Source organism: Myiozetetes cayanensis, unplaced genomic scaffold (genome assembly GCF_022539395.1).
Source record: "Myiozetetes cayanensis isolate MyiCay16 unplaced genomic scaffold, myiCay2020 scf214, whole genome shotgun sequence".
Taxonomy (NCBI): Eukaryota; Metazoa; Chordata; class Aves; order Passeriformes; family Tyrannidae; genus Myiozetetes; species Myiozetetes cayanensis.
Genome location: NW_026087428.1, coordinates 1,628 through 29,286, shown reverse-complemented (window position 1 = coordinate 29,286; position 27,659 = coordinate 1,628). Strand labels below are relative to the sequence as shown.

At 43.0% G+C, this 27,659-nt stretch overlaps 1 long non-coding RNA gene across 1 annotated transcript; it reads right to left on the bottom strand.

Moving 5' to 3' along the window:
- Positions 1-395: 395 nt before the first annotated feature.
- On the bottom strand, positions 396-26,694 carry LOC126641810 (uncharacterized). The gene is made up of 3 exons (XR_007629306.1): positions 26,549-26,694; positions 11,447-11,503; positions 396-10,056 (listed from the first exon to the last, which is right to left on the bottom strand). It is a non-coding gene; the product is annotated as an uncharacterized LOC126641810 (long non-coding RNA).
- Positions 26,695-27,659: the final 965 nt, after the last annotated feature.

Here is a 27,659-nt window from a genome sequence, read left to right as displayed (position 1 = left end):
AAGAGGCTATCTCTCTCCCACTAGGGAAACAACAATGGCACCCCTTCTGCTTCTGCCCTGTGGCTCTTAAAGGGGCCTGTCCATTCCCTTCTGCAACTCAGGCAAGGAAAGACAGTTTTTTCTTTTTCTTTTATAGAGATAACTTGGTCTCTATTGTGCTTTACAGAAATAGGATTTCAGGAGACATTTTAATAAGAGGGATTTTACCCACATAAGTAAAAATTAACTGTATTCCATGCTTTTGGTAGGAAAAATTGAAAGGACAAAATCTGATTAAAAGACTTGAGTACCTAAATGTGTTTTTTTTTCCAGAATGGTGTTTGAATACTGAGTGTAATAAAGTGATCATATAGATATATCTTTGCGGCGGACAAAAAAGACACTCACTCCGTCGGTTGGAAGGCAATAGGCACTTTATTAACATCAGATTTAGTTTTATAGTCTTTTCTTCTGTCCACGCATATACATGCTATAATTCATTGGTTAAGTATTGTTGTTCATGCACCGCAGTTCATATTTTGATAGGTGGTCGGTGTCCTTTTGCGTGCTGGTAAATCTCAAAACAAAACCTGTTATTTACTGCAGTTCTTCCTCCTTTTCTGCTCTCCCACCTTCCTGGTGTTTACATTCTTTTACAAGCTCACAGCTGTAACTGATCAAATTCAAGGCCTAAGCTGTCTACAGCCCAGCCTTTTCCCACATATCTAACTAATAATCTACCAGGAAACTCATTTGGCTGTCTCACTTGACTTGTGAATTAGACATTTCTGCCAATGTGTTGTTATGTAATATCAGGGAAGAGTATTATTTTTCTCAATCTGGAACTGCTGTTATTCAGTTCACATTGCCTCCTCGAAGAATAGTTCTTTTGTGGGGCCCTTTCAGAAGGGTAATATGTGTAAAATGGTTTGACATTCTTTTGATCTGAATAACATGTCAAATGAGAATTTTCTACCAAAATATAAGAAGGATAGCCTATGACTAATATAACAACTCAGAAATTCCAGTGCCAGTTTTCAGCTTTTCCAGAAAAAAATCATCCCTTGGCATGGTCTCATGTCAGTCACTCAGCACCAGCCCATCTTGATTTCCTGATTATAGATGGGGGGATACAGTAATCTCAGGTTAGGAACACACACTCTCTGTGCCTCCTACAAGTACATCTTTTAGGTGCTAGCATACTACCTAGAACAGCAAGCAGAATTTGTATCACCATGGATGTTTGTGATCAAGTATTGAATCTACAGAAGTCTTCCGTTTGTGCCAAGACTTTTCACACTTTTCAACTGGAGCACTCTTTTTTTTTTCTTCTGTATTAACTTGAGTATTACTACATCTATAGCATCTTTGCATCTCATCTCAGGAATGATTTTGGGAATTTTCCTCAATGTTGTCTTTTGAAATTCTTCAAAAATTACAAATTTTTAATTAACATCCTACTGACTAACTGAGATGTGTGAGTTGTATCTTACAGGCTCAACATCATTAAGATAGATGCTGTTAATAAGTGGGTATCACTAAACTACCTTAATGATTAAGAGGGATGTGAGGTGGCATAGTCTTCCTTCTCAGTGGAAGCTGCTTCCATGAATATCAGAATTATACCTAATGATTTTCAGTATGAAAAGTTTATTTCTTATTCTTAATGACTGTAGAGATTTTTGTGCCTTGCACATTAGCAATGAAACCTTGATTCTGGGAGTTAAGGCTGAGTTAACAGACATGGTAGCTGGAGAGAAGGTCTGTGTAACAATATGCTGAGAAAATTTGGCTGGAAAAGACCGATTGGTCAGTAAACATGGAGTTGTACCATAAGTTTTATGTCTCTTCTCAGCATGTGGTCATACACTGGAGAAGACTTTGAGAAGGATAAACACAGTATGTAAGATAATTTGTATCCATCTTGGAGGCTGTCTTGTGCATAGATATAGCACCTAACTCCTATGGACATGATAAATAATAATAAAACAGAGATAATGGTGACATGTAACATCCAGTGGGAAAGAGCTAGGTAGAGGCCCTCTTAAAATGTGTGTGCTACTAGATTGTTACAAAGCAGAAGACATTTTGCTGAAAGAAAGATGTTAGATTTTAAAGCACTACAAATGATGCTCTGGGTATTCCTGCTTACCTTCCAGTGGTCTCTGGGTAGGATGCACCTTTACTGTCCTGCTACTCTGGTTTATCAGAAATCAAGATTTGATGTGCTAATCTTGATGGTAGTAGTAAGACCGTAATAGTGCACTATACTAGTAGTTATAACTACCTATATTGTCTAGTAAATAATTCTGATTAAAGTCTTGTAGTCTAATCATTATCATCATTCACTTAAAGAAATAATTTATTTTATTTATATAAATATACCTTGTTTGTGATCCTTAATTCTGCGGGACAGTCACATAAAGGCTCAATTACATCTGTATAATCCTTTACACATAAACTGTTGACTCAGTCTGGGACTAGGATTGGATCCAGCCACACCTGGACTCCTCTCTGAGAGGGAGTTTGGAAAGCAAAGGGGTCTCTAAGTATAGAAGAATCATTCTGGAAGATTTATTTTGAGGATGCAAGGGTTTATGTTGCTCAAGGAAGCTTTGCTGCCTGGGAAAGAGGCATCTTCCCAGGAATAGTCTTATGTGTTTTCTCCTCCTGCATTCCAGAGAGGCTGACTCCCTGGTACAAGAGAAAAGTTTCTCGCAGACATACTTGAAAGCCCCCACAGCAGGGGGGCAGGTGCATGATAAAATGACCCTGAGGAGAACAGCACGTGCTTTTTGATGCCTAGTGTTTGTACCATCATGTCAGTGTTCTTGGCTTTTGGAAATAAATTTTTCTAAATCCTTCCACTGCCTGGTATCTGGGGTACCTGTGCATAATCTATCCTCACAGGGTCCTTTCTGCACCTCATGACTCAATGGGAGGGCTTCTCTGATAAACTTTGAAACTCCCATTCTGCCAGTGTTGTAGCATTCGGGTTTCAGGAAGAATGCCAGAAGAGCATTCTGGGAAACAAAGTCTCCAGGACTCTGTTGCACATGTGCAGTGAAGCACCTTATCGGGACTGGTTAAGAAGGCCACATGCTGTGACGTGTAATGATTCAAACTGGCTATATAAGCTACTGTTCTTCCTTAATAAAGGATTCTGTTACACACCACATTGGTGTCAATGAGCCCATGCTGACTTATCATTTATTATATTAATAATACTACTACACTGTGTCATTAGGGACATGGTTTAGTGGTTGACTTGGCAGAGCTGGGTTAACAGCTCGAATTGATGATCTTAGTTTTTTTCCAACCTAAATGATTCTATGATTCTAACTTCCACCATGAGGTTATCAGGGGTTGTTCTAGAACCCTGTTTCTCCCCCACACTGGATCAAACTGGATAAGATCAAACTGGATAAGAGATACAGGGTTCATGAGGGTCAAGAAAGACTTTGAGACTCTCTTTCCCTACCTGCTGTCCTTGTAACTCCTTGCAACCTGCAACCCTGCAACCTGAAGGTCTGATAGTGTCTTTACAGTGTCAGGATGTTTTTATTATGGGTGTTGTGAAAGACTCAGGTGGCATAATCCATCACTAGTTAGGATCACATGCTTGTGACATTCTGTCAGTTTTCAGTTTGATGTACTATTTTAAAAAAATACTTTTGAGTGACACTGTCACATGAAAGGGGGGAGTTTAGGTTTTGCCTGTAGTTGTGTAGGGGTGGTACCCTTTTGGAAGAATTTGTGATGAGGAGGTAGAACTTGTTTTTTCTTAGGAAGCCTTTCCTGCCTAGGAAGTACCTTTCTCAAGAGTGGTTAGATGGGTTTTTTTTCCCTTTTCCTTCTGCATACCAGAGAGGACTGTGGGCTCTCTCTCTCTTTCTCTCTGGTATTTGAGGAGAGAGATAAACCCTCACAGTGTTACAGGCCCTGTTACAGGCTGGGGGAAGGGAGACCAGAGAAGATAAGAAGCCTGGAAGAGATCAGGAGGCATGACTTTCACAAGCCCAGTGTTTTCCACAGCTGATGCAGACATTCTTCCTTGTAGGTTTTTTAGGGTTCTTGCCTTCGCAATAAACCTTTTTGAATTCTTTTCACTGCCTTGGCATTTTTGTATGATACCTGCATATATCTTACTTTACATGGTGCCCCCAGGAAAGCTGAGACCCTTTTGTCTGACCAGTCCATTGGCGTCTCAAAATGAGATCCTTCACCAACAGATTCACAAGGTCAGAGGGTGATTCGACTGCCCTTGTCAGGGGGCGCTCAACCAACAGTGTGAAGACCCCTCAGCGGGCCCTGCCAAAGTGTTATCCGCTGCCAGCAACTGAAAGCACTCACTCTCTGATTATAAGGGATGTTAGTGGGTACTTGCACACTAACTGCTATGTCTACTTTTTGGTGAAAGGAAGTGCTTACCCAGTGACTAATATTAATTTCTCCCTGAATTGGAAATACAGAAATGGTTAATGGTTTCATTGTGTTTTCAGGTAAATGGGTGCACACCCAACAATCATTTTTATGCAACACTTGGGTCACATTTTGTATTAAAACTAGATGCAAATTTTGCTCCTAAGTCAAGACTGAATTAACTATTGTCAAGATAGCAAAACAAGACTTAAGTATTTTGTTTCTTTTCAGATCAATTACCAGAGGGGCTTCGGTCTTTTGAATTCTGGAATAACGTATCCATGATTTTACTTGTTATACTACTTCTGCAGTAAAGTGGGAACTTCTGTCTGATAACATTCCCAAAGGTGCCCTGAATCTAGGTATTATTTGGTTTGATAGTATTTTCATCGCTTCCCTAGCCTGGTTGGTGTGACAAGGAAAAGCCTCTGGCCACCCAGAGAAGGTATCCCCCAAGACTAGGAGATATTTATAGTTTCCTTTTCTGGGCAGTTTGGTGAAATCAATCTGTCAATATTCACTCAGAACCTTTCCAGATCGTATAGCTCCTATTACTACTCTATTGGCAGTGTTTGGATTACTTCTTTTACACACGTCAAATTGCTGACTGCACAATTTGTGTAATTTTTGGACCTATAACCAACTTAAGCAAATGTTTCAATAATTTTTTTGCACTCCAATGAGTAACCTCATGTTCCTGATCCAGTAGTTCACACAAGACTGGTTCGGGGGTTATTACTTGCCCAGTTGGGGTAACTGCACAGCCTTGTAGATCAAAAAAAGGAATGAAGAAGTTGAACCCATTGTTTGGGGGCCAGAGGAGGAAACAGCTTTTAGAGCTATAAAGGGTGCTTTGACCTCGGTCCCTGCCTTAGGACTACCTGACTACACAAACTTTTGATTTGTATATACATGAGCAGAAAGGAGTAGCAAGCAGAGTATTGACACAGCAATTGAGGGCCTCACTAGGGGCCAGTAGCACATTATTCTGTACAACTGAATGCAACCCCATCATGCATAAGGTCTATAGCTGCAGTGGTGGTCATAATAAAGAAAAGCCACCCCCTAGTATTAGAACATTCAGTAACAGTTCATGTACCACATGAAGTAGAACTACTTTTGAGAAACAACATTCTACACAGGCTCTTTCCCCTCAATGTGTTCATCAATATGAGTTAACTCTTCTGAATGCAGATAATTTAATGTTGAAAAGGTGCAACATGTTGAACCCCACAATGTTACTATCTGTGCCAGATGAGGAAGAGGAACATCAACAATGTGATTTAGTAATATAAACTATCAGTAAGTAGACAGAAGATTGCAAAGACCTCTCTTTACAAGATCCAGACCCAGTGCTGTTTACTGATGGGTCCTCTTATTACTGCAATGGACAGCGAGTAGCCACCTACACTGTAGTAAATCAGTAGGGATTCATAAAGGCCATTGGGAGGAATGGGTTAAAGCAGAAGACTGATGAGGAGGATTGTAAATCGTTCAGGTGACCTTGCAGCTGGGAATAACCCTTGATAAGCCAGTGTGAACAGCAGTCAGTGATCCTCTGGCATGGACCAAGTTTAATGGTGCCTGGGTCTCCATTTGCATATATCTCTGCCTGGGTGTTGCTTCAGGGATCCCCTGGTTAGTGAGTCAATGGAAATAAATTTACTCTTTGTGTACTACCCACAAGTTTGTGGTTGTCCCAGCTGCCTGCCTATATTAACTCATACATTTGGAGTACTCAGCAGTATCTGGGAACAAGTACTCTGTGGCTAGCAAAAGTCAAGGACTGGGGAGACTGTAGTGGTGACTCTCCACATTCCAGGATGGCCCAGTACTGAGTGCTGGACTCCCCTAGCTGCTTTCCTAGCTCTGCTGGAAGTAAGGCCTGAAATACATGATGGGGAGGTGGTTACCCCCCAGATGATTGAGAGGACTGTGCATGAATTGCCATAGAAAGCAGCATCTAAGTCTTCTCACAAGCTAGAGGAGAGATTGGGATGGTTGTTAGCTACTGGCCTTGGAGTTCTCGACCATGAAGTTAGAGCATTGCAGATTAAAGTGAGAGTTGGAAAAGGACTTAGGGACTTTACAAGATGCCAAGGCAATCGCACAAGAAGTAATTAACACTCAATCAGAGTGGTGCTATGAGCAGCAATGCGCTGTAGAGTGGTTGGTGGCATGCACTGCTGACAAATGAAGGCACAAATATGGGAAAAGTAAGGTTTTGATTTTCCAAGTTTGTGCTGTCACTATGAAATCTTCGTGGGATCCTGAGGAATGTGATGGAAAGATCTGGAGTGAGTCCTCAGACTCCAAGATTGATTTTCCTTTCCAAAGACTACTACTATTATGCTGATGTGCCTGATATGTTGCTGGATATAAGCATTTGTTAATAATAGTAGACCAGTTATCAGGTTAGGTGGAACCATTTCCCACTAGGAAAGTGGACAAGGGAGGAGTTATAAAAGCTCTACTTAGAGAAATTATACCTAGATATGGACTACCAGAAATAACTGAGTCTGATATAAGGAGGTGACTGGTGTCAGCCAACATGGCTTCACTAAAGGCAAATCGTGCCTGACAAATTTGGTGACCTTATACAATGGGGTTATGGCAATGGTGGATGACAGAAAAATGACCAGTGTCATCTACTTGAATTTGTGCAAAGCATTTGACACTTTTCCACATGACATCCTTGTCTCTCAACTGGAGAGACATGGTTCTGATGGATGGACCACTGTGTGCATAAAAAAATTGGCTGGATGGTCATACTCAAAAGAGTTGCAGTCAATGGCTCGATGTCCAATTGGAGACCAGTGATGAGGGGGGGAGGAAGAAAGAGTGGGGGGAATCTCTGCAAAGAAAAAGCTTTATTCACTGGAAAAAACATCATCAATAAAGCACAGACAATCGATGATTATGAAATATTAACAGCATGCTTCACACACTTTGTGCTTCTCTGAAACACAACAAAGGAGTTTTGTTTCTCTTGGTATAAATACTTCCAAATATAGAAGTTCTAGGATTAAAAGACCCCAACCCCATGTCACACATTTCTTTGTTTATAGAAAGAAAAATTTTAAAGCCAGTGTTCATAATGTTCTGAAGTGTCAGCCTGCTGATTTTGTTTGAGTGAACAAATTCTTTAGCCTCTGATGGCAGGGAGAAGACAAAGATACTAGGAGCTACCTTTGAACCACACCCATGGATCTGAAGGCAGCATAGTGTTTTCTTGCCACAGCATGCCATGGGACCTGAGGAATTTGAAAATTCTGTGATCCAATTCTAATTCCAAGTTGCTTCTCTCCAAGCCCTTTGACAAAAGCACTTAAAATGTAACTTCTTATGGGAGTGTTAATAAAATATTTCACTCTTGAAGTTCAAAAGTATACCACATTTCAGAGTGTTATCAAACAATTTGCTTTTTCTGATTAACTAAATTATTTTCGCAAAATTGACTGTGCAGCATGTAATCACAGATGTCACAAACTAGTGAGTAGGCTGGGGGTGCACAAGAAATTGTGTGGGATACAGCTGGGACAGCTGACTCCAACTGACCAAAGGAATATTCCAACCCTATAGCATTGTGCTCAGCAATAAAACTAGGGGGGAGGTTGGTGGGGGGACTGCTGCTCAGGGACTGGATGGTCAGTTGGTGAACAATTGTTTTCATTTGCATCACCTGTCTTTCTTGGGTTTTATTTTTCTGTCTGTTATTTTTTCCTTTCCTTAATATTATTAATATTGTTAAACTATTTTTATCTCAACCCTCACGTTTTCTCACTTTTACTCTCTGATTCTCTCCCCCATCTCACAGGGGAGGAGTGAGCAAGTGGCTGTGTGGGGCTTAGTTGCCAGCTGGGATTAAACCACAGCAGTTGGTCATGGAGTTAAAAACTACAGAGGCAAGCAGTTCTGTTCATAGAGAGAAATAGTATAGATGGGAAATAATTCCACCAAGGAGCAAACAAAACTTTATTCATCCACTTTCTAATTGCTCAAATTCTGCTTTCTCACAGCTAGGCAATGGCTGAGATAAAAACTGAACCAACAAAGACAACGGTGAAGAAGCACAAATAGATTGTTAATATTTGATTAAAAGTTAAGATACTGTCTTTAAAGCAATTCTTAAGGAACATAACTTTAAATCTACACATTTCCATCCAGACAGGATTTAATCAATGTCGCGGTCGAGGCAGGATGCGACATGGGTTTCAGGATACCAGCAGCTTTTTTTTGCAACCATGTAGCTACCTTTATACAGTTCTGGGTGACACACGTACACACAGCATTGGTTTACCACTATCATAACAACTCATGATTGGACATACAGCCACATGTCCTAACACCATAGGTTGACATTCCTCACAGGAAACCCACTCTGTGTTACAGTCCTACTGTCCCTGGTTAATCCTCTGCCAGGTGTAAGAAGTTCCATCTGCAGTATTTCAGCTTACTGAGAGCCCAGAACCAGCTGGGTTCCCCAACAAATCAAAGGGTCACAGGTCCTGCTAGTAAACCTGCTCCAGCACGGGCTTCTCTCTCCACAGGTCCTGCCAGGAGCCTGCTCCAGTGTGGGCTTCTCCCAGGGTCACAGCCTCCTTTGGGCAAGTGCACTTTCTTCAGGCATATGGTCCTCCATGGGCTGCAGATGGACAACTTGCTTCACCATGGGCTGCAGGGGAATCTCAGCTCTGGCACCTGAAACACCTCCTCCCTCTCCTTCTTCACTGACCTTGCTGTCTGCAGAGATGTTTCTGTCACATATTCTCACTCCTCTCTCCTGGCTGCTGTTGCCCAGCTTTTCTCCTGCTACCTTCTTAAAAATGTTGTCCCAGAGGTGCTACCACCATCACTGATTGGCTCGGCCTTGGCCAGCAGCAGGTCTTCCTTGGAGCCAGCTGCCATTGGCTCTCTTGGACATAAGGGAAGCTTCTGGTGTCTTCTCACAGAAGTCACTCCTGCAGCCCCCCCCCATACTTGCCACGTAAACCCCCTACAACCATAAAGCAGTTCTAGAATACAGGTCTACTTCTTAAATTCAGTAGATTAAAAAGTGTCTTAGGAACACAGTGTATGTGCTCTGACCCACAAACACTGGGAACTCACCAAATAAGTCTTAAATGCTCCATTATGCACTGAAAATTTTCCTAGAAACCAGTTTTCTGACAAAGAGGATGCTCTGAAAAAAAGCAAGACCTTTTATGATTGCTTAATAGTTAATGGTCAATTTTTTTTCTTGCTTTTCTGACAAAAAGCCACACCAGAAAGATAATTTTATATTTTTTATTGTATGTCAAAGTTCATTAAAGATGTGGTATTGCTTGTATACAAGTTACTCAAAATTTGTGTCTAGGTGGAGATTCATGAGATTCATTAGCAATCTGACATTTCAAAGCATAGGTTTGTTCAACTAGGCCACAAAAACAATACTGTGTACAAGCAATAACTGAAAAAGAGCTGCAGGTTCAGGAGTTTCCAAATATTACATATTTTGACATCCCATCAGGAAATCAAAATAAAATTGAATAAAAGCAGTCACAATATAAAATAGCAGCTTCATATAGCTTTTTCAAGTTTTAATTTTATTCAGAAACTGTCACTTAGTTCAGTTTGCCTCATTCTTTGAAGCTTCATCAAAGTTTTCAACAAGATCTAGAAAAAGAAAAATGTTGAAATTCAAGTCTGACCCACTTTGTCTTTGCAAATTCCCCCCCCAAAAAAAGTCCCAGTTCATATCAAGTGGTTACATAGCAAAAAAAAAAAAAAAAAATCAGCTTATAAAATACAGACCAAACATCTAAGAGCTTCATGGTTCATTCTTCTTGTTCAAACCAGTAAATTTGAAATGGTTCATTATAAAGCACAATTCTAGGAGCATTTAACTTCACCATACCCACAACAGGGCAAAATGATATTGAAAAGGCAGTTTCTTAGCACTCCTCTTATTGAATACGAAATTATTATCTTAGCCATAGCTATTATTCCTAAACAGGACAAAAATGCTAGCTCAAACCAGTGGTCCATCTAAGTCTCATATGGTGTCTGAAAACAATGCCCACAGAAATTCTATAATAGAATCACAGAATGGCCTGGGTTGAAAGGGACCTTAAACTTCATCTCATTCCAACCCCCTGCTGTGGGCAAGGACACCTTCCACTAGACCTAGTTGCTCCAGGCCCAATCCAACCTGACCTTGAACACTTGCAGGGATGAGGTAGCCACAGCTTCTCCAGGCAACCTGTGCCAGGGCCTCACCACCCTCTAAGTAAAGAATTTCTTCCTAATCAAAGAATTACAGAATCATTAAGGTTGGAAAAGACTTCCAAGATCATTGGGTCCAACCTTTGATCAAACACCACTTTGTCAACTAGACCAGAGCACTAAGTGCCATGTCCATTCATTTCCTGAACACCTCCAGGGATGGGGACTCCACCACTTCCCTGTGCAGCTTGTTCCAATGCTTAACCACTCTTTCATTGAAGAAATTCTTCCTGATGTTCACCGTGAACCTCTCCTGGCACAGCTTGAAGCCGTTTCCTCTTGTCCTGTCACTAGTTGCCTGGGAGAAGAGGCCAATCCCCACCTCCTTTCAGGTAGTTGTGGAGAGTGAGATCTCCCCTGAGCCTCCTTTTCTCCAGGATGAGTCCCCTCATCTCCTTCAGCTGCTCCTCATAGGACTTACTCTTCCAGACCTTTCCCAGCTCTGTTGCCCTTCTCTGGACATGCTCTGGCACCTCAATGTCTTTCTTAAGTAAGGAGTCCAAAACTGGACACAGTACTCAAGGTGCAGCCTCACCAGTGCCCAGTACAGAGGGACAATAATTAATATCTAATATATATCTACCCTCTTTCAGTTCAAAGCCATTCCCCCTTATCCTGTCACTCTATGCCCTTGTAAAAACTCCTTCTCCAGCTCTCTTTCAGCCCCCCTTCAGGTACTGAAAGGAGTGACTAGTCAATACTCTTACTGTCCTTGGCCCAATCTTATACTGCACATCTCTCAGAAAAATTCACTTTTCTTCCACTGCATGCTTGTTCTTACCTGGAACTTCATCATCATCATCACCACCAGTAGCAAGTGGTGCTTTTCCATCCACAGCTGTAAGAGCAAGCAGTTCAAAAGTATCAGTCAAGCTCACCGTAAGCATCTTGATTACAAAACTGTTTTGCTTTGTGTTTTTTGAAAATATTATCAAAGAGTCTGAACTAAAGGGCAATGCTTTATCCAGTTCCCCTGTTTAATAAAAATCTACAACTAACTCTTTGTTACTAATAATGCTCAAACAGACCAGCAGGAAAATTAGAAGATTCATGCTAAACCAGTTTACTAGTCACCATCTTGGTTATAGATATAGAGAGTGCCTTGAGTGGTGTGGAATGATGGATAGGGTTAAAAATTAGAGGAGACTAAAAATTACAGGGTAAAATGCAGCTACTGCTCCCTGGATGGAACGCAGTCGACATGCCTGTAGTGGGTTGACCCTGGCTGGATGCCAGGTACCCACTAAAGCTGCTCTGTCACTGCAACTGGACAGAGGAGAGAAAAAAAAACAGTTAAGGATTCATGAGTTGAGATAAGAGCTGGGAGACGTCACTTACTGATCACTACCATGGGCAAAGTAGACTCAAAGTGGGGATACTAATTGAATTTATTACTAACAAAATCAGAACAAAAGAGTAAGAAGTAAAAAAAACACCTTCCTCCCCCCACCCCTCTTTCCTTCCAAACTCTACCTCCTCCCCCCCAACAATGCAAGGAGACAGAAGACAGTTGTTGTTTCTGCTACTGCTCAGAGAGAGGAGTCCTTCCCCTGTTCCCGTGGGATCCCTCCCATGGGAGACAGTCCTTCACGAACCTCTTTGATGTGAGTCTGTCCCACGGGAAGCAGTTCATGAAACTTCTGCCACATGGGTCACTTCTCCATGGGGTGCAGTCCTTCAGGAATGAGCTGTACCAGCATAGGTCCCCACAGGGGCCACAAGTCCTACCTCGGAAAGACCTGCTCCAGCGTGGGCTCCTCTCTCCACGGGCTGCAGGTCCCCAGCAGGACCCTGCTCCATCTTGGGCCTCCCACAGGGTCACAGGCTCCTTCAGATATCCATTTGCTCCAGTATGGCCTCCTCCATGGGCTGCAGGTGGGTCTCTGCACCCCGATGGTCCTCCATGGGCTGCAGGGGGACAGCCTGCTCCACCATGGTCTTCACCACAGGCTGCAGGGGCCTCAGCTCCGACACCAGGAGCCCCTCCTGCCCTTCCTTCTGCACTGACCTTGGTGTCTACATTGTTGTTCCCATGTTCTCACTCTGCTCTTCCCTGGCTGGAATTTTCATCTGCGCAACAACCTTCTGTTCTTAAATATGTTATCACAGAGGCCTTACTATCACTCCTAATTGGCTCGGCCTTGGCCAGCGACAGGAAGTCCGTCCTGTAACTGGCTAGCATTGGCTCCATTACACAGGGGAAGCTTCTAGCAGCTACTGACAGAAGCCACCCCTGTAACCCCCCCACCCCGCCCCACCAAAACCTAGCCACAGAAACCCACTGCAATGCCCCACAAAGGTTCCCTAAACAATAATAAGCACCTGCTATGGGGGATGCAATGGAGGTGTGGAGTCGAGATGCTGCGGCTTTCCTCCATAGACATCCCTGCAGGGAGGGGAACATGGTGATACTTTGTAGTTCAAAGACTGTACAGTATCTGTCAACCAAGGGAGATAGATGCCAAGGATTACTACCCAATTAAGTACTTATGACTAGAGCCACTCAAGCTCCACCTAAACTTGAAGAGACAGTATAAAAGTAAGTTGGGAATAGGGGGAAATTGGAGGAAGACTCCACTGAAACTGTTGGGATCAGTCGACAGGCGGAACATGTCTTCCCCCCGCCGAGGGACGCCTACTGGGTAAGAAACTCATTCTATGCGAGCTAAATGCTGTTATTAGCACTAGAGCTTGTGCTTGTTTGTACTATTAGTACATTGCTTTAAATACGTTTTTGCAGTCAGACACTATCACTGATGACCTATAAACCTTATTAACTTGTCGCAATTTATATTAATAAAGAGTGTTATTCCATAAACTGTTAGAGTGAGTCCTTCATAAGGTGCTAGCAGTTGCCAGCAGTGGTTAGCCTCCCTGAAAAGGGCAGTCAAACCACACTCTGATCCAGTGAATGTGTTCGGTGAAGGGTCCCCCTCATGGGATGCTGACAGACTAGTCGGACATAAGGGTTTTGGCTTCCCTGGGGCACTGACAGACAAATAAAACACTAGGGGTCAAGAAAATCTCTCCTCTCTAAGGGTCAGGCAGACTCCCCCCTTTCTCATGACATTAAAATTGGTGCAGTAAAGCAGGGTCGTCATGGATAATCTGCTGCAAAAGTACAAATGTGCCCCTTCCCAGGTTGGGAAGGAGCAGGTTCAAAGGTTTCAGAAAGTTAAAGTTGTGGAATGCATTGAACAATGTCGGGCTGAGCAGAAATGTAAAGAAGGAAAGGGTAAATGTGCAATTTGTGCAGTTTTAAGAGCCTGTGTGCCTTGTGCAAAACAAGAAGCTAAAAATTCACCTGATTCTGAACAGATTTTTGATGTTGAGTACACTGTTTTGAAATCAGAAAATGAGGTGTTGAAGTCATCATTAGCCTTTGAGAGGGAAACAGGAGAAAATTGGAAGCTTGAGTTGTTAAAATTGTTTCTGAAAATGAGCTGCTTAAAACTGGGGTTGACCATCTTAAAAGTCTGCTCACTGCCACAGAGCACAAAAAGAAACTGCTGCTAGAAAAACAGCCTCCCACTTCAGTCAGGCAGCTTCATAAATCAGTGTCTTATCCTGATATCAAGACTTGGAACTGGGATATTTGATGCCTTAAAACTTTTTGGATTTTTTTAGCTTTTTGTAGATTTTAAAAGTAGTTGTGTAGTAAATGTAGATTTTAATGTAGCTGTATAATCCCTTACCCTTTAGCATAGTAGTTTACAAATACCCAACACTATTACCCCATTTCATATCAAACCCCTCTAAATTCCTTTAGCATGTTTAGTCTTGTTTTCAAGGTAGAATTGTAGAAAAACACCTCTGTTTAAGAACATCACACCCTAGGCCTGGACAACAAGATACCATGACAGACAAAAGCAACCTTCAAGCCCAGAACTTTGTAGGAGCTCCAAGGACTGTATGTGCTGTGAAGAAGATGAAGATGAGGAAGAAGGGGTCCCACATGCCCCCAGACCCAGTTCCCGAATGGGCGTGTTGGGGGGCAGAACTGGGCAGAACCAGGGGGTGGATAGATACGGGATTGGATGGACCATATTATTAAATCATAGAACCACTGCTTGGGTGCACATGCATCATGTGTATTCCCATGGGCCTGAGGGCCTGATTACACGACCCACTCTTTCTATCTTATACACTAAATTGATCTGGAGTTTTTTTTCTCTGCTATCTCTTTAGGTTACACTATGATTGTGATTATGATGCAATCACAGAGAATCCTAATTCTAAATCTTATGAGAGTAAGAAACTAGGAGACTCTAAAGTTGAAATTATGTTTATACAAACTCTCGAATCCCCTAAAATTAATGATAATGAACTAAAGGAAAATTGTTCCTTACCCCCCTCTAATTCCTTTATGCATGAAACTGAATCCACTAAAAAAAAACTCGAGGTGGACAGGACAACCAGAGCCAAAAAACAACTCAATTTAATCTGATTCACGTGGATGATTTGCAAAAGCATTCCAGCAATAAGCCAAGTGTATCAGGGATTGTTGATATTTTTTGGTCTGTGTTTGGCCCAGCCACATGCAAAAGTTTTGTTCTTTGCCTGCCAAGTTCACTGATAAACTGGAACCTTGTCCTTGGAGAGACAGTTTCTTGAATAAACTGTCTTAATTGGTGTTCTGTGATTGGTTGGTTGTCTGTAGAGGACATTTGAAGAAGAAACGGAAGAGGAGAAGATGAAGTAAAGCCCCCAGACCCAAATAGATAAGACCCCTTGAGTGAAACAAGGCATGTGAGAGAGGAGTTCCAAAGTTCTCACGCATGCGCTGAAGGGGTACACTTACATAACGGGGGGAGGGACCGAAGGCCTCTGGCTGGGTGGTGCTGGCCACACCGGCCCAGGTAGATGTCACCAGCTAATTGGATAAAAAATGCAGGTGGTTAGTGCTCGGGGCTCTCAAGCTTCACATGAAGGACAACACTGCCTTTTGCAGGGATGCCCGCTATCTTTGTGAGCCTGCTGACCCTTCGAGGATGAAGCCTCTGCTATGGGGAATTCTGGTTATTCTGGGGTCGGTAAGACAACCTCGTAAAACACACCTGCATGAGTGGGGGTTTCACTGAGGGCTTAGTTTACTCCTCTCCTTTCCTGTCTCTTGGGTTCCCATTTACTCGGCCACTTTCTGTAATATTGGGTTTATTGTTGAGCTCTCAGCAGTGTCTTGGTTTTCAATCTCGGCATCCTTTCGAACTCACCCTGTTACAGCCAAGCAAAATTAAAACCCAGCAAGAAGAATCCTATCAACACATACATAACAATGACACATACATTGGGATTCCAGCTGGTTCTCGTCAGCAATTAATAAAATTTCTAATAGATACAGGACCAAAATATTTAATATTAACACAGTAAAATGCTGAGAAGATGGGATTACAAGTCAGACAGCAAAGTGTTAAAATCACTGGAGTAAAAGAAGCAAGCAGTATCTGCCAAATTGCTAAGATTAATTTATGGCCTCTAAGCAAGACGTGGATGTCAACTACTTGCTTTGCAATTAAAGATCATGATGAAAACATTTGGGGCTTTGATGTTCTGAATGGTCAAACCTAGCATCTGCCAGATTGCGATATGTGGTCTTTTGGTTCAAATGTCGACTACAACCTCAAAAGAAATCGGGAGGCTGTAGTGCAGTCACTTCACACCGCACCTGCATTCCTTGATACAAAAATTCCTGCTGCAGCACAAAGTAGCACTTTTGTAGTTGATACTAACTTGGAAAAACAATCAATATTTACTCTTGATTACCAGCACTTAAATGCCAATACAGCCCCACTAACAGCTGCAGTGCCCAGTATTGCTAACCTAACAGCTACAATACAAGAAGCCATGTGCTTGGGTATTAATGGGATAGAAAAGTGAGATATTATCACTTGCTCACACTCTGCTAATTCTCCTGTCTGGCTGGAGAATGAGCTGAACAGACAGCTGTGGTTTACACTTTGTTGCAGGGGACTGCATGCCAATATTGGGCTTTTAACTCCTGATGTTCTAAATTTTGTGGAACTGATAACTCAAATTCAGAAAGTGTACCAGTCATGGATGTCAGCCCTGAATCCAAAAGATATGGGTTTATAGAAGAGGCATGTCTTTTACATCCAAGGTTTTCACTTCTGGAACACAACAAAGCACAATTCATGCCTACCTGGAAAGGAGTGCAATCACCCATGGCTGCACATGTTGTGCTTGCCAAAATCTTAAAAACAGTCTCAGTCCCTCTGATCGGAGGAGACATCCCCCCCCCCCGAAATTGTAGGTGAAGCTGCAACAGCTATGTGGTAAGTGCTTTGTAGAGTAGAAGTTGAGATTCCACTTGAATCTCAAACCTCTCTTTATTTAACTTTGCCGGTTGCATTTTTCCTTTCTTTTCTGTTCCACAGGAACACCAGAGAACTACACGTGGATGGATTAATTAACCCACACCAACCTTGAATACATACAAGAAATACTGGCATTAATTTTGGCTGCAATACTATTTCTGCTGTGCATCATTATCTGGAAACATAAAGTTTGAGGATGGTAAATCAACAGGATGCATTTATGTACTTCTAAATATACCTATGTCTAACCTAGATTTGTCTGCAGTAGCACTGCACAATGACATCAGTTTTTATAAGTAAGAGTGGACCATCACAGAAAAGAGTGAAAACCAACACATTCCATCTCTAAAAGGAATTAAAGGAGACATCATCTCGATAGGATGCCAAATTCAAAATAACACAGTGCATGACAACAGTCTTAAAAAACAACATACATATAATGGCCAGTCTTCGCGAGCGAAGATCTGGGGAAGGTCTTTACACCTTCCAGCCTGCGCATAGGATTTTTTAGGTAAGACACAGTGTGCGCAGAACTGAGCCCACCCTTTAATCCTAAGGTTCATCTGCCGGGGCCAAGCGAGCTTGGACGGTGGCAGTGAGGTCCTTAGGATGTAGGTGGGTTGCCTTTAAGGGCTAACGAGCTCCATCTGCCCGGGAGTGGCCCTGACCGGGAATCGAACCCGGGTCTCGGCGGTGATAGCGCCGCGCCCTTACCACTAGACCACCAGGGGCTCCACAACATACATACCCTGCTCTGTTAAACATGAGTGCTGGCATACCTTTAAAATATCTCATCCAATGATTGTAATGTGCCTTTGGACAGACCCCAGCTCTTGAGTGAGCTTGGGCCTTCACTTCAAACTTGTTGAAGAAACGTATTTAACACCTCAGTCTCCAACAACTCAGCATCCTATTGAACTGTCTCTTCACATCTATAATACTGGTCCTTACTTAAATAAAAATACAGGTCAACAACAAATGTTAGTTAACCCCACATGGTCCCTCAAACAAGTTAAGCTGTTAATGCAAAATAATGTTTCTACAATCCAACCAGCTTGCTCACCATTCCTGAAAACCTCTTATGCAGGATGGACAGCATGGTTGAATAAACTAACCCTCTCTTCCTCCAGGTGAACCAGGAGGGATGTGACTGACATCCTGGGAACAGGATCAGGAGTTCTAAATAGCAAGGACTGAAGTATTAATGAACAAACTAGTCACAATTACCAGTGACCTAAATAAACTAGAACGCCCACTTACAATCTTCCCTTTTGGCTTTGGGAACTAATCAATGGTTTTTAACAAACATATTACTTCAGTGGGAGGGAATTAATGAAAAAGACCATTAATTGATCACAAATGCACTTAACATTGTCCAAATCAATGGCTTAGCCCTCCTGAAAAGGGCAGCTGCACCACCCTCTGATCCAGGGAATCTGTTCAGTGAAGGGATGCTGACAGACTGGTCAGACATAAGGGTTTCAGCTTCCATGGGGCACTGACGGACAAATAAAACACTAAGGGTCAGGTAAACCTCCCCTTTCTCGTGACATGTGGTAATCATTATCAGCTAAAAGCACAGAGACTGATTTTACCCATTTCTCTTAAAAGCAGCTTGGTTTATTGATTACAAGCGGTTCTTGAGGCTTACATGTTTTACAACATTAGCAAGTTATAAGGAAATCTTGGGATCTTATGATCTTAAGCTTTCAAGAAAAACTAAGGTGTAATTGTGAAGCTGCAGGTAGACACATATAACTAGAAGTACTTAAAGATATTATTCTTCCCTGGCAAAGCCAGAGGAATGTGGAACTGGATACACAATTTTATACTTTGGTGGTTGAGGTAACCACATGTCCTGGTCCACATCTCTACTCAGTAATTTCTTAACTATTCCCATTATATTTGCCAGTGCTAGTGAGACAACTATGTCCATTGTAGCAGACCAATGAGCATCTGTAAGCAGTATAATGCTAAGAATAGATATCTCAAGTCCATGGGTGCCTGTGCCACTACTTTTACTACTATTCTTAGGTGTACTACCTAGAGAGTATGAGACAGCTTAGACCATGACCTCTATTTTATCATTAATCTCTCTCAGTTTTCAAGAAAAGCATAAGCAAAGAGATGGGTTTATGCTAGACTTCTGAAATTGCTGTACCCTGATTTCTAGAGAATCAAAATATATGAATGCATAAACTTTGTTTGGAAAGGGTTTAAGGACAAGGTCACCACTGTCAGTGACCCATGGAGGTCCATGGTGGAGCAAAGATCCACCTGCAGCCTGTGGAGGACCCCATGCCAAAGCAGGTGGATGCCAACAGGAGGATGTGACCCTGTGGAAAGCCCATGCTGGAGCAGGCTCCTGGCAGGACCTGCAGAGAGAGGACCCCACATTGGAGCAGGTTTGCTGGTAGGACCTGTGACCCTGTGGGGAAATCATGGTGAAGCAGCCTGTTCCTGAAAGACTGCACCCCATGGAAAGGGACCCACACTGGAGCAGGGGAAGAGTGAGGAGAAAGGAGTGGTAGAGACAAAGCATTAGGAACTGACCACAACCCCCATTCCCCGTTCCCCTATGCCACTCAGGGGTAGGAGGTAGAACAGTTGGGAGTGAAGTTAAGCCCAGGAAGAAGGGAGGGGTGGGGAGAAAGGGTTTTAAGATTTGTTCTTATTTTTCATTATCCTACTCCAATGTGATTGGTAATAATAATAATGGCCAGTCTTCGCGAGCAAAGATCCGGGGAAGGTCTTTACACCTTCCAGCCTGCGCACTGGATTTTTAGGTGAGACACAGTGTGCGCGGAACTGAGCCCACCCTTTAATCCCAAGGTTCATCTGCCGGGGCCAAGCGAGCTTGGACGGTGGCAGCGAGGTCCTTAGGACGTAGGTGGGTTGCCTTTAAGGGCTAACGAGCTCCATCTGCCCGGGAGTGGCCCTGACCGGGAATCGAACCCGGGTCTCGGTGGTGATAGCGCCGCGCCTTTAATGATTGGTAATACATTCAATTAATTTCCCCAAGTCGAGTCTATTTTGCCCATGATGGTAAATGGTGAGTGATCTCTCCCTGTCCTTATCTCAACCCATGAGTCTTTTATTGTATCTCCTCCCCCTGTCTTGTTGATGAATGGGATTGAGAGTACAGCTTAGTAGGCACCTGGCAGCCAGCCAAAGTCAACTCACCACAGCAATCTGCAGACAAGCTTGATGTACCAGCATTTAGCCAGGCTTCTAGCACAGTTGAAAAATGGGAAAATGTTATGGGTTTATGTGGCTGGGTTTTGGTAGCGGGGGGGGGGGTTACAGGGGTGGTTTCTGTTAGAAGCTTCCCCTGTCCCATGGAGCCAATGCCAGCCAGCTCCAGGACAGACTTCCTGCTGCTGGCCAAGGTTGAGTCAATTAGGAGTAATAGTAATGCCTCTGTGATAACATATTTAAGAACAGAAGGTTGTTGTGCAGAAGGAAATTCCAGCCAGGGAAGAGCAGAGTGAGAACAGGGTAGACACCAAGGTCAGTGCAGAAGGAGGGGGAGGAGGGACCCCATGGGAGCAGGGGAAGGACTCAGAGCTGAGGTCCCTGCAGCCCGTGGTGAAGACCATGGTGAAGCAGGCTGTCCCCTTGCAGCCCATGGAGGACCATTGGGGTACAGAGACTCACCTGCAGCCCATGGAGGAGCCCATGCTGGAGCAGGTGGATGAATGAAAGAGGCTGTTACCCCGTGGGAGGCCCAGGATGGAGCAAGGTCCTGCAGGAGACCTGTGGCCTATGGAGAGGGAAACCCATTCTGGAGCAGGTTTTTCCTGTGTAGGAGCTGTGGCCCTGTGGGGGACCCACGTTAGTACAGCTTGTCCGTGAAGGACTGCACCCCACGGAGGAGTGACCCACAGGACAGCAGATTGGGAAGAACTGCTGCCCGAGAGGTGAACTCATGCTGGAGAGGTCCATCAAGGACTGTCTCCCATGGGAGGGACGCCACAGGAGCCGGGGAAGGAATCAGAGCTGTGGCCCCCTGTAACCCGTGAAGACCATGATGGAGCAGGCTGTCCCCCTGCAGCCCATAGAGGACCATCAGGGTGCAGAGACCCACCTGCAGCCCATGGGAAACAACAACTGACTGCAACCCCCATTCCCCGTCCCCCTGCACCACTGGGGGGAGAGGAGGGAGAACATGGAAGGAAGGAGGAGTGGGGGGGGAAGGTGTTTTTAAGACTGGTTTATTTCTCACTCTTTGGCTCTTATCCTATTAGTAATAATATAAGTACTATCCTCACTTTGAGTCTGTTTGCCCATTAAGGTAATCAGTAAGTAACCTCTCCCAGCTCTCATCTCTACTCATGAATCTTTAGCTGGTCTTTTTCCTCTCTCCTCTGTCTAATTGCAGAGGGAGAGTGAGACAGCAACTTTAGTGGGTACCTGGAATCTGGCCAGGGTCAACCCGCTACAGCAAGCTTTGGCTAAACCCTATAAATCCCTGTGTGATGGTTTTGATCTAGGCCTTCCTGGTGACCAGTTTGTAACCAAGGAAGTGGCCAAGTACCCAGTATTCCATACGATTTTTACGTAAACCAGGGTATAAATAAGTTAGAGATTAGAGACCTCGCTCTCTTCTCTTCCGGCAAGGTTTGGGAACAGTGGGTCCTTGCGTTGGTCTCGCTTATCTAAGGCTGAGGCCTGCAGCGTCCACTGTCCTGCCACATGGAGGTTTCGGGGAGTGCTGGCTGTGTCTGCCAATCCTACTTTTCTAAGGGACATGGTGAGATCTGTTTTGCTAGTTATTATTATAATTCTTGAGTTTGATAGCGTATACCTGTTTGGTGTCCCTTTCTGTCCCTTTTCTCCCTTTTTTCCCCTTTCCCTATCCCTTCGGGGGGTGGATTCCCTTTTACTGTGTATATAGCATCTTAACTGTATATAACTGTGATTTACGTAAATATATATATATTTTTATATAAGTAGTTTGGCTTTGGGTTCTTTAATTTTTATAGTTTTTTTTTCCTTTCTTTGCCCTAAAGGAAGAAGGAAGGGGAAAGGGGGGGCTGCTACTGGAGGTTTGGGCATTTGGCAGGAAGCCAAGGTCCAAACTATCACACCCTGCAACTGCATTTGTTGCCATTAAGATACACCTAGCTTATCTTAAGCATTATAGCCTAAAGGGCTCAAAGAGCAGTTGCTTCCAAAAATACACCACAGAAGCAGCTTGCCTAGCTACTTGCATCTGTGGTAAGATGTCTATCATTAACATTGCCATTGTATCCAAAAAGGCTTTTGTTTAAAAGTGTTATGCTTTTCTACTCACATAAAATGACAAGGTTTCAGGTAGATCCACATCCTCCTAGAAAATATACTGGTGCATTTTTTTGTGCATTAATAGATATATTTTGAAGGCTCAAGTCCCCCTTGGAATTCAACTTACAGCCTGCTGACATAGTTTATCAAATATACTAAATTTCCTAATGAGACTAGAGAGCTACAGAAGTGGGACATAAGTGAAAAAGAAAAGGTAAAAGCCGTTCCCTGTTTTTAAACAAATCAGTGCTTAATTAACAAGGTACAAATAATTAAAATGCTAAATATGAGGAGAAAATATAATGGGAGTAGAGGGTCTATTCTACAAATGTGAGCAGGCTGACACACTAAAGCAGAATGATAATCCATCTAGTCTACAGTTCCTGACAGAGGTCAGCCTAGACACCAGTGTAGATGTGCATGAGGTCACATCTAAGGAAGTCTGAATCTTGTATGCTGGTGGAAGAAGAGGACTCAGTGAATCCTGGGACCTGTAGGCTACTCCAGCTTCTACCAACAGTAAAAACACAGACAAAATCTTCAAGACCATCACTCTTGGGCAGAATTACTGAAGCATGAAATGCTGCAGATGTGCATGGGGATTGTTTATCCAAATGCCATCGTCAACATACACTACTGACAAACCCTGGCTGCATGAGCTAGCTATGATGGTTTCACACTATTCTGAAACTTCCCTAAACCAGAAAGAACTACACCATCTCCTGATGCCTAAGTGGTGTAAGGCAGCCACAGAAGGGGAATAAATTAATTTTCACAGGGTTCAAGTGACCAAGCAGGGCAAGAGTGTCCTGGACAATAAGCTGTCTGGACTTATAAACAGAGCTTTAAACTAGATTTGTTGGGGGAAGGACAGTGTTCTAAGCACTTGAAAAGAGCCAGGGACTACCAAGGTATTAGGAAGCAACAGGAAACACCTGTGAATCGCCTCAAGGGAATTAGGGTGAACTCCTCTAAAAAGGGGATGTGGCTGATAGCCCAGCTAAAGTGCCTCTATATCAATGTATGCAGCATGAGAAACAAATAGGACGAGCTGGAGGCAGCTGCCCAGATGGAAAACCACAACCTGACTGCAATCACAGAAACTTAGTGGGATGAATCGCATGATTGGAGTGTTGCAATTGATGGCTAAACCATTCAGAAGGGACAGACAAGGAAGGAGAGATGGGGGAGTTGCCATCTATGCCAAAACCAGAACTGATTGCATGAAGCTATCTTTGAAGAACAGCAATATGCAGGTCAAGAGCTTGAGTGAAAATTAGAGACTAAGCCAAGAAAGGAAACTTTGTGGTTCAAGTGCAGGAAGCATTATGCTCGCATGCCCTGATCCTGATAGGGGACTTCAACCACACAGATATCTGCTGGAAAAATGGCACAGTGAATTGCAAGCAGTCCAGAAAACAAGTGGAGTGCTGCAGTGAGTTGACCTTGGCCAGATACCAGGCACCCACCAAACTGCTCTATCACTCCTCTCTTCAGCAAGACCAGAGAGGGTAGAAAATAAGATAGAACAAAACTCATGGGTCAAGATAAAGGCAGGTTAATAAAGCAAAAGCAAAGGCAGACAAAAGATTTATTCTCTACTTCCCATCAACATGTGATGTCTGACCACTTCATAGGACAAGGGCTTCAGTATGTGTAGCAGTTGCTTCAGAAGACAAACACGTTTATAATGAATGCCCCCCTCCCCTTCCTCCTTCCTTTCTCTTAACTTGTATTGCTGAGGAGATGTTAATATCCCTTTGGTCAGCTGGGGTCAGCTGTCCTGGCTATGTCCCTTCCAAAGATATTTGACTACCACCAGCCTACTGTCCTTGGGGGGGTGAAGGGGGGTATTGTTGGAGAGACAGCCTTGATGCAAAAGCACTGGGATGTTATCAACACCTTTCTAGCTACGATACACAGCACAGCACTGTGAGGGCTGCTATGGGGAAAGTTAACTCCATGTCAACCAGACCCAATACAAGTGCTTTGAGGACAACTTCCTAGTACAGGTGACAGAGAGCCCAACCAGAGGAGACGCACTGCTGGACCTGTTGCTCACTAATGCAGAAGAACTTATGGCCTTAAGCTGAGGCAGGAGAGATTCAGATTAGATATTAGAAAAAAAATTTTCACTGTTAGGGTGGTCAGGCATTGGAATAGGTTGCCCAGGGAGGTGGTTGAGTCACCATACCTGGGGGTGTTTAAGAGGCATCTGGATCTGGCACTGGGTGATATGGTTTAGTGGTTACCAGTGGTAGTGCTGGGTTGACGGTTGGACTTGATGATCTTAAAGGTCTCTTACAACATTGATGATTCTATGATTCTAAAGTCTTTCTAACTTACTGGAGAAGTCAAGATTGGAGGTAGTCTGGGCTACAACCATCATGTCTGGGTAGAATTCTCAATTTTGAGGAGTACTGGATGGGTAAAACAGTAGCCAGGACCCTAAACCTCAGAGAAGCAAACTTTCAGCTGTTTAGAGTGCTATTGCATGGGATCCCTTGGAAAACTGCCTTCAGAGATAAAAGAGCTAGGAGATATTTATGTTGTGCTTACATTAGCCTTAATTCAAACCACAGGAGTTGCATGACTTGAACAAGTTTCTCCACTCTTTCCCAAGAGCAATGACTTGTGCCATGACAAACATGCTTGTCAAGTCAGACACAGCCCACCCTTTCCCAGACACAAGTACAACTTTATCATAACTATGGCAAAGCTATTATTTGGAACAGTATTATTCCACAGATAAAAATCTGATGAAGTGAAAAAATATTGAACACTTGTAGCAGAAGAGTGGCAGGCACATTGATATGAGGTGTCTGTTACAAGCATTTGTCCCTGAGACAGGTGGCATCCAAAACAACAGGGAGGAATTAACATGAATCACAGAAACACAGAATAGTTTGGGTTGGAAGGGACCTTAAAGACCATCTCGTTCCACCCCCCTGCCATGGGCAAGGACACCTTCCACTAGACCAGGTTGCTCCAAGCCCTGTCCAACCTGGCCTTGGACACTTCCAGGGATGGGGCAACCACAGCTTCTCTGGGCAACCCATGCCGCCAGTGCCTCATCACCCTCTGAGTAAAGAATTTCTTCCTAATATCCAATCTAAACTTGCCCTCTGTCAGTTTAAAACTGTTACCCCTTGTCCTATTATATGCTCCCTGATAAATAGCCCCTCCCTTAAACAAATAGTTGACTCACCTTATAAGAAGAGAGATCTTAAAAGGTTCATTTTAAATCCTTCAAGTTTTCTTTCTTTCAAGCCCCACTTCTACCATTAGGAAGCCACACAGCTGACACTAGGAAGGAGGGACCTGAGCTTCATTGGGAAAGCAGTTCACCTCCTGAAGACTACTTCTAGCAGATTTTTTTTCAGTGGGAAGTTGACAGATGAGAAGCATCGTCAGCTTCAGGAATTGAAATAGAGTCTATCTTTGCTGGTAGCAAAGCACAGAAAGAAAAAATGTAACAATCAACTTTATAACTACCACGAGAAGTAGGAAGACCCTACATGCAGGACATGAAGAACAGTCCCAGTGTCAACAAGCATGTCTTTCACTCCCAATTCTTACCCTGTAGCAGCAGCACTTAAGTCCCTCGTCTACTTTTCTTACATAGTTTTAGGGAGAACAAGTGTTCAGGTTCTTTTACTAATTTAAGGATAGAATTCGAAGTTGGTGTATCTAGCTTAATGGTCATGCCAGTCCTGTTCTCTACACTGTTCAACACACACAGATATTGTAATATATTTCCTTACAAATACTGTATAATTCCCTCTTAGCTATCAAAAAGCCCATGCAAGAAGAAATACCTTCACCACACCTGTGAGGGATCAAAGCAGTAGCAAGATATCTGTCCTCAAGTCCCTCTCCCTATTGTTTATGTTTCCATTGAAAGTGTCAAAACAGACATACCTTTTTTAAAACCTAACTACCAGAGTAACTCTATCTAGCTTTAACGAACTAGGTATGCCAAAATATGGTAGCCACACCAAGTAGTAAACTACCATGACATCAAGTCTGGCTACAACTTTCTAGTCCTAGACCAGCTGCAAGATATGCTAAGAGACAGATGCCTCTGCTTTATTCCGTTATATTCACTGTTGGATTTGAGCTATAAATAAGATTTAAGAGTCTCATTTCTTTAGAAGCATTTTATATGTTTGCAGACAGTAAGAGTGCACTGAATTTCACTGCAGCTATACAAATAAGCCATGTCAGCTGCCAGCAGGAAATGCATTTAAGTTTTAACTTACATTGCTTGGGTAGGGCTTCTGCCAATCTCCTCAGGTTAGTCAAACTGTCAGCTCCAAGCTGATTTAAGATGCTAGGAAGCATTTCTGTCAGCTGCTTTGTCTCAGCGTGGCCAGTGATAGTGAAAGTGTTAGCGGCCAGGGATGCCTGAACTTTAGGGTTATTGAAGTGAATGACTGCTCCTTGGTTGGTAAACATATTTACCTGCAAGGAAAAAAAAAAACACACCAACAACCCCCCCCCCCAGTATTTCAAGCAGTTTAGAATGATTTTTCAATTTAACAGGAAACTAGCTGAAGTTCCTAAAGCTCAATTAAGCATCAATAGATAATTTACAGGCAAGTTTAAGATGTTAATTATCAGGAAATTAAGTTTAATAAATTTTATATTTCTTTATAGAAAAGCATTTTTCCCTTTGAAGCAATTACCTCTTCAATTCCAGATATATTGTTGACACCCAGTTTCTTCAAAGAAAACTGAAGTTTCTTGTCATCTGCTGTAGCTGTTCTGTGGACAATCTTCTTCTTTCTGCGGGCAGTACCCTTTGCAAAAAAAAAAAAAGAAAAAGTTATGACTTAATATTTAATTAGTTCTTTGCAAACTCTAATCCTTGTGGCCATATAACTACTCTGCAGCCATCTACAAATCAACTTTGTAAACAAATTTCTACTTCTGTGTTACAGCACACACAACCCCACCCCTTCAACTGCTCTGCAGCAATCTTTCCCTTGCTATAAATAAAGCAAGCTTTGCACGCTTGTGAGAAGTGGGAGATTTTAGGAAGCAATGCACCAGAGAAGCTTTATTTTCCAAGTCTCGTGGGGATTCTGCAACATCCTACTTAGAAAAGAAAAACTGCAAGTTTATCCTTGTCTGTTACCATAGGCATAAAACTGAAAACTGATCATCCCCTGAAGACTGACATGCTCTACAGTCCTGTATGCCTAATGAGTTGCTAGCTTAATTTGGTGACAAATCAACCTCTACAGAAAGATCTATTCAGACATCATTCCTAGAACTAACACCTAACAATATCTTTGATCTTTAAAGTTCCAAGTGACTGAATTCTTAATTCACCTGATTATACATTCATTGCCAGACAGAGCAGCATAC